The sequence below is a fragment of the Anoplophora glabripennis genome, unplaced genomic scaffold (assembly GCF_000390285.2).
Source record: "Anoplophora glabripennis isolate ALB-LARVAE unplaced genomic scaffold, Agla_2.0 scaffold998, whole genome shotgun sequence".
Classification (NCBI taxonomy): Eukaryota; Metazoa; Arthropoda; class Insecta; order Coleoptera; family Cerambycidae; genus Anoplophora; species Anoplophora glabripennis.
The window spans coordinates 136,119-143,873 of NW_019417071.1; the positions used below are offsets into that span (position 1 = coordinate 136,119).

Genomic DNA, 7,755 nt, shown 5'->3' on the forward strand with positions numbered 1-7,755 from the left:
TAAGGGTATCTATAGCTTTTCGTATAAACTGGTAAATCATCTTTCATTCGTATCTCGTGTTTTACTGTATTTGTAAAGGTTAAATTGTCGTTAGTTTTTTGAAAAACGTCACTATATTCTTGACAAAGTTTAGTCAGTTTTATTTTTTCCTCGGGATTTAGATGATCAGTTCTTAACAAATTATTAATTTTTAAGTTGGAATCTAGATGATTTTTAGTATGGAATGAATAGTCAAAAACAGTGTAGTTTGTAAGGGGTTCAATTTTTATGTCATTAAGGTCAAAGTATGCTGGTTGGTGACTATAATTGTGTAATTCGATTATTAAGGCTTTGTTTTGTACTGTAGATATGGTGTTTGGTAAGTAATACTTATCTTTTTGAATTTCATGAATGTAAACTTCGGTGTTCTCTGGGATTTCCACAGGAATACTGAGTTTTGATATTTCTCGTTCGTTTAATTTTATATTAGGTCTGTCATATAATAAGGGTAATGAAAAATTTTGATTAAAAATTTGGTTTTCAGTGAACGAAATATTAATTTGTAGTTTCAATATGTCTTCAAGTCCTAAAGCTCCGTCAAAATATTCATGGAAATCATACAGAATTATATCTAGGGAAACGTCGTCATTAAATTCAGGAAAACAAGGGATTTGAGCTTGTTTTTCTATAGTTATTTCACCAATTCCGGTTTTTAGTTTTAAAGGGTCATTCTTGATAAATTGTGGGCAGTATTTTTCTACAATGGAGGGTTTCAGAAGAGTTTTTGAACTACCTGTATCGATAAGGAGTTTAATAGGAGGATATTGCAGTTGAATATATGGAAGGGGGCTATAAGAAGATATGTTATGAAAATCATATATTATGGGTTCGAATTTTGGGGGTTGGTATTCTCGAAAAAAGTATTATCTAATTCATCATCCCAATTCTCAAATTCTTCTGCATCGATTTGTTCTTCAACAGGTTCTGGAGGTATTTGTAATTCATTCAATTGTTCATAAGTTAAATGCCCATTGCCTAACATTACGGAGAGTTGATCTTGTAAATTATCAGATGACCAACCTTGTGGTGTTATGTCAGTTTCTGAATGAAATGATTCATGTGTAGGTCGCGAGATAGACCTATTAATTGTAGATGTTTGCATCGGTGTTGGTTTATTTGTATTCACGACTTGCCCTGGTTTCCAAACATTTTTACCAAAAACTTGATTGTTTGTTGGGAAATTAGGTTTCATCATTGGTCTAGAATTCGTTTGAATAGGTCGTGAGGACCATTCATTTTGGTTTTTGAATTGAGAAGGATTTTGGAAATTTCTGAATTGAGGAGAATTTTGAGGGTTTCTAAATTGAGGAGGATTTTGAGGGTTTCTAAATTGAGGAGGATTTTGAGGGTTTCTAAATTGAGGAGGATTTTGTTTTTGGTGTGAATAAGATTGTAAAGGTGATTGGTGTTGTTGGGTTTGTTTAAGTGATCTTTGATAAGACTGAAATTGTTGTTCTTTTGTAATAAATGTTACTGCTTCGTTTAGATCGTTTATTTCCTTAGTACGGACCATTTGTTGTAAATATGTCGGTAAATTACTAACATAAGTGTCTAAGCTTAATTTATTATAAACAATACTTAGTGCTCGCTTAACCTCTATGCTTTCACCAGATTGTTTTAGTTTCGACATGAGTAATGATTGATGTTGTAAAATACGATTACTAAAGCCAATAAGAGTTTCTGCTCTTGCATCAAAGACAAGGTGTATAAGATCTTGTTGTAAGGTAGGTAGATCACGTGGATCTCCAAATGTTTCGATCAATAGATTTCTAATCTGTTCCCAATTGTTGAGTTCGAGACGGGTAGAAACATTTGTTTGAGCTTGTCCCGTTAATTTGCTTTTGATTGCTCTTAAAATGAATTTATTTTGAATCTCGTTATTTTCCGTATAGTAAGATGTAACGAGTTCATCACAGGCGGCTAAAAAATCATTNAAATAGGCTATTTCAAAAGTCTATACACACTGCGGATATACATAAATCCGTGGAGGATATTCGGAGCTTTAAAGCTCTGTACCGGCCAAACTATCCATTTTTGAGCTTTGTGGCCATTGAGACAATTGGCCAGTATGATGAACTCTATCACATATCAAAAATTCAGCGAATTTGACCGGGACCCAATTTCCATAAGATTTGTGCGGGGTCCTTTTGCCAAAAAGTTTTTCTATTGTCCGGAATCACGCCTCCTAATTTTTGTAAAATATCTTTTTTCTTATCTTCCGGTATACCGCAACATTCTTCCTTTGCGTTGGGTCTTTCCATAGATTTTGTTGTCTTTTTGTTTAAAAAATCTAATTCTATCATTGGCGCATCATACTCGTTTCGATACTGGAAAAAAAAACCTACTGTTTTAATGATACTAGATAAAGAAAATTATACTTTACCATGATGGTTCGCTTGCCCCTTTCTACCTTTATATTAACCATGTCTGATAAGTATGGTCGCGGATTTAACTTGTTTACTTTATATAGAGAGGTGTGGTCTTTTCAATAGTAAAAATTGCTGAAATGCATTTCATGGACATCAGATTTTCCTTTGTTGGCTCGTTTTACTGCTGACACAAAGTCCCCAAAATCATAAGTTTTTCCTTGGTGTTTCAACGACAGTTCAATTTGATGGTGAAAATGGTCACAGCTCATAAAAGTATGACCCGGTTCGAAATAATAAAATTCAATAGATTTCGCTTCTATTTCATGGGAGTTGATAATATATACTAGGAATGTAAATAATGCCCAGTTTTTGTTCTGACTAGAGCAATTGTCTAGCCACACGATTAATTCTTTTTTGTCCTATTTCTTAACATAAAGATGTAAAATGTGCTGATTATGTCTTCTTTGGACCTTCCAGATACTGCTTCATGCCACAAGAGGCGTTACTTTAGATCGTTTACCTAAAGGTACAAAGCTTTCGTTGTAAACTACAATGCGCTTAGTGAACACTACCCTTTTGAAACAATCTATTCTTGGCAACATAATTACTTTTTGAAGGTCTGCAGAGACACAAATAACATCATCTGTTTCTTTTCTTTCAGACCAGCGTCTATATTCTTCTCTCGCTTTAGCTGCTCGTTTTATGTGTTTTAGCCAAGCTTGGCAATCATTACAATTTTCTTGTAAATTATCTTTTGTGTGATCTTTGTTGTGAAATTGGAACTCCTCACAACTTTCGCATTCTTCATATCCTAATCGCGTAAAACTAATGTTTTTTCCTTTTACGGCCTTACGATATAGATCATAGGAGCATTGAACATTAGGAAATTTTTCTAAAAAATCTTTATGCATGCTTGCAATTGTAACATCACTAGGTAAATAACGACGATTCGGAGTATGTTCCCGTCGATAGTGAGAAACGCAAGGATGGTAAGTTTATATGTGCCGATCTATTTCCTCCCGACTAATTTTATTTACTGATGGTTGCTTTCCGCGCCCGTCTCTGGAAGAGGTTCAATTTTTTCCTTACTAGTTTTCCCAAGTATCGAATTTACCACCCAGTCATTACTCTTTTTATAACCCAGCGTTATTAAAAAAAAGGTTTGCATACTCTATGTCGTTGTCGGCTTTCGTCACATAACGAGAAAATGTATGTATTTTTGCTTTTAGGCTCAACCGATGGTTTTTTAACGTCAACTCTGCTGGAATAATTTAGAATAAACGATCGTCATTCTTTGAAAGTTTAAATTCCAAAATTGTGAATTAATATTATTTCTCTGCATCCCTGTAATTTTTGATACGCACTTTCGCCTGCATTTGGCTACATCACAAGGTGGTAACACAGGATGTTGCTCTTTCAGAAGTTGCATTTTTTTATTTTTTCTTTGTTTTAAAGATTCAGCATATTTATTTCTTTTCCTTAGATGCCCTTTCTTCGTAAGAGGTTGTTCTTCTAACCAGAGAAATTCCATTAAACTTTCTACTTGAATAATAATAATTTATATACTTACGATTTTCATTTTCATTCCCTTTGTCTAATCCTTGATCATCATCATTTGATAGCCTTTCAATATTTTGTGCTTCCGGTAAGTTTATGTCGTCTTCATCAGATATTTCTGGCACATAATCTTGATCGAGTAAATTGTCAGCTTCAGTGTCTGATTGAATATTATCTATATGAGAAATTTCATTCAATTTATTGTCAATGTTGTTATTTAATTCAAAATGATTCATGACAATTAAATGTTCTGATATTGGCTCAATAGGAAAAGTTTCGTTTATAACTTCAATAATAGGTAACTGGTTTTCTGATATTGTTGCCATGGGAACAGTTTCGTTTATAATTTCAATAGGCAACTGGTTTATATCGAATTCTTGATTCAAGTCATCGTTGCTGAAGAAGTAGTTGCTAGTCGAACTGTTAAGAGTTTCGACAGTCGTCTTTTCAACATTACAACACATCTCAACCATTTACTTTCCTCGACTATAGTTCCTACTGTCCATTCTGGCCTAATTAGAATTCAAATTGAAATTAGTTTTTATCGATAATTATTAATATTGCAAAACGAAACTTGTTTGAACGTAACCTCACTTTATTAAGAATTGATTTTGATAAACTAAATCATTGTATGTAAAATCAGTTTACTTACTTTTTGTTGTATGACTCAAATGAGTAACACAAAAATATATGTTAGTCCAGAAACTAAAAACTGAATTTACAACACTACAATTTGAACAACTAACTGCAGAGTAACAACTTGCGGCGTGAACAATTTCACCAAAATATGTTAATTGCTTAGCAAGAACCCAGTAACTTATAGTTACTAAGCGAAAACACGGCAATTTATTAAAAATACTGTGTTTTTACGTATGACACTTTAGGTACTGTGTTTCTGCTTAGCAGACGTAGATATTTTTCTATTTTACGGGGTTTTGTGAATTGGATTTTTCATGTGTAGAGTTATTTTACCATGTTTTTACTCAGCAGGGTCATAGAATAACGCTTCATGACTGCTAAAATGGAATTAACTCATTTTGTTAAATTTTTTAAGTTACTGTGTTTTTGCTTATGACGGCATCATACATTTTAACGTATTGTGGTCTTAATGAAGCAATAGCATATGAGACTGTTTGCACTATTCTACTAGCCGAACTTTTTGACACACCCATGAAATCTCCTGCAGAAATCAACATGATACCAGTTGCATAAAAACGTAAGGCTAACAATAGTTGCACTTTTGATTATATGCATCCACATCTAAAATTTATAAAAATAAATAATTTCAGAAAATCCTGAAAGGTTATACAAATATTTCTTCATCTTCTGAAGAACTAGAGATTCTCAACTTTTTTATCTCAAATAACTACAACCACGTATAATGTGTGCTACAACTACTCAAATGGCTATCAGGTTATCAAAATATACCGGCTGTAAGAAATTAAACTTACTGCTCTATTGAACAACTTGGTACCATATTCCTGAATTTCCACCTCCAAGCATTCCATGGTACTTATTGGAATCTCAAATAAATTCAGAAAATTGTCATCTTCCTCGTAAATCGGAGCATTTCTTTCTTTAATTACATTTTGTAAACCCTCATATAATTGGAGAATGTTAGCCCTTATTAAAGTCAATTTTTTAAAAATTTCAGACAAAATATTCTGAAAGAAAAATATTTTTAAAACGTTAATATTTGTATAAACACATTAATAATGAAGATTTTTCATTTTCTTTAGTTCCAAAACAACAAGTAACAAAAAAATAATATCCAAAGGAAATTCTTCTTAGTAGCCCACTAAGCAAAAAACCTCTGCAAGTAGTGTTAAATAAGTTTACTCAAGAATTAGAACCTCGCTTGTGACTTCTTGTGCGAAGCTTATTAACCTCCAACAGAGGCACAAATGTCAGCCACAGATCACATACTATATATGACTTGTAAACCTACTGAAATACTGCTAACACACTAGAATTTAAATAGGTTAAAAGTTACTTCTTGCGCACATCGCCCTGGTAAATTTTTTAATGCTTACATTGTAGTGATATATAATACTTCGCTATAATTTTTTTTTAGCGATTCTTTGTTGTGATGTAAAATATATACAATTGTTATGAAATTTCGCAGTGTAAATGTTAATTCTTATAGTAATAAATTTGCAATTAATAATATTAATACACTTTAGTAAAAATAGGTAGTTACCCCGTGAGTCCAGAGGATATCACATACAGTTATCTTAAAGATAACTGTACACTACTTCTGCATGATGTCGTAACTTTATCGTTCTATAGGGTGAAAATAAGAAAAAAATTTACCTAAAAATAACATCATAGATTCATTCCACACCTTTTAGAAATTTCAATATTTTTGAAAGTTTTTCATAATCATCCTTAAAATATTAAGATTTCAAGAAAATGTCAAATATAAATTTATACTAATTATTGTTGTGGTTAAACTCGCTCACATTACAAACATCCAAGGACATCATTTCACTTATAAGAAAATAAAATGATTACATAAAACAGATAATGCAAATTTAGGAGCGTTTTTATAAAAAAAAAATCACAAATATTTTAAAGGAAAAATATATTCATATACAGAGTGACCCATTAGTGTAACAAAGTTCAGCTCACTTACGGTTAACCTAATAAACAAGTGTTTTTAAAAAAAGTTTGCACCAGATCAAATTTCTCACATTTTAGATTATATAGGATGCTCCATAACGTTATTATTTAAAGTGGAGCACCCTGTACATTATATTGAATTTACATCTTTTCTTGGATTTAAAGACCACTTTGATAAGTATATAATGAATCTAAAAGTCAAATAAGTTTGCTGTTGTTGAAATAAAATAAAAGAAAGACGTTTACTGCCTTCAAAGCTATCAAATACAAAAATTTTTCCATATCCGTAAAATATAAATATATATCCGATCAGGTTAACGGCATAAATTAAGGGAATGTCAACCAGCCGCTTACGTCATAAGTCTAAGTTAACGGCAGCCCTTAAACATCTAAAGTTGGAAGTATATTATTTTTTTCCCCTTTACTTTCCTCCCTTATTCTTCTTTGCTTCGAATTTCGTAGCCAATCCTTGACATGGACATCAAAATCCTTCTTAGATATTTCAAACTTTTTATAAACAGCATCTACAAAGAGATACAAGTTGACTTGAAATTTTATACCAAGAAACTATTAAAGTACTACATTTTAAGAATAGATTTATAAAGTATATACTGGAATTTGAAGTGCTTAATAAAATGTTAGAGTATTGCATCACGAGAGACTTAGCTTAATGGGAGATAGAGAATGCCTAGTATAACCAGAATCGCTATTAGAAATACCAGTTATGACATAAAAAAATTAACTGTTACTTACGGTACTCCTGTCCAGGAACACAATTCACCCAGNCCAAACCAATTCAGTAAAGACCTCGATAAAGACACGTGGATACATCTTACAAAAAAATCGATACAAAACGAAACGGCACAAATATCTCCAATACCGTTAGAGATAGATATAGGGAACCTATACATAGTTTGAAAGAGTTTTAAATTTCCCAACTCCCAAAGTAAAAATATACTGGGCGTTCCATTTAAAATAACCAAGTTATTGCTGTTTAAAGTTGAGAGAAGTATTCGGCAGTTCTTTGAACACTCTGTATAATACTATGTGACAACAAATATAACAATTTATAACTTCAAGGATCTAAAATAGACCCTCAAAGCTGCTTCCTTAAAATTATTTTTTTATTGCTAATATTAAATTTCTACGCCATGCTTGCTTTTTCACT

General features: G+C 32.0%; 1 long non-coding RNA gene across 1 annotated transcript; it reads right to left on the reverse strand.

The window, feature by feature from the left end:
- Positions 1-6,532: 6,532 nt before the first annotated feature.
- LOC111692134 lies at positions 6,533-7,370 on the reverse strand. Its single transcript, XR_002763149.1, has 2 exons — positions 7,341-7,370; positions 6,533-7,111 (listed from the first exon to the last, which is right to left on the reverse strand). It is a non-coding gene; the product is annotated as an uncharacterized LOC111692134 (long non-coding RNA).
- Positions 7,371-7,755: the final 385 nt, after the last annotated feature.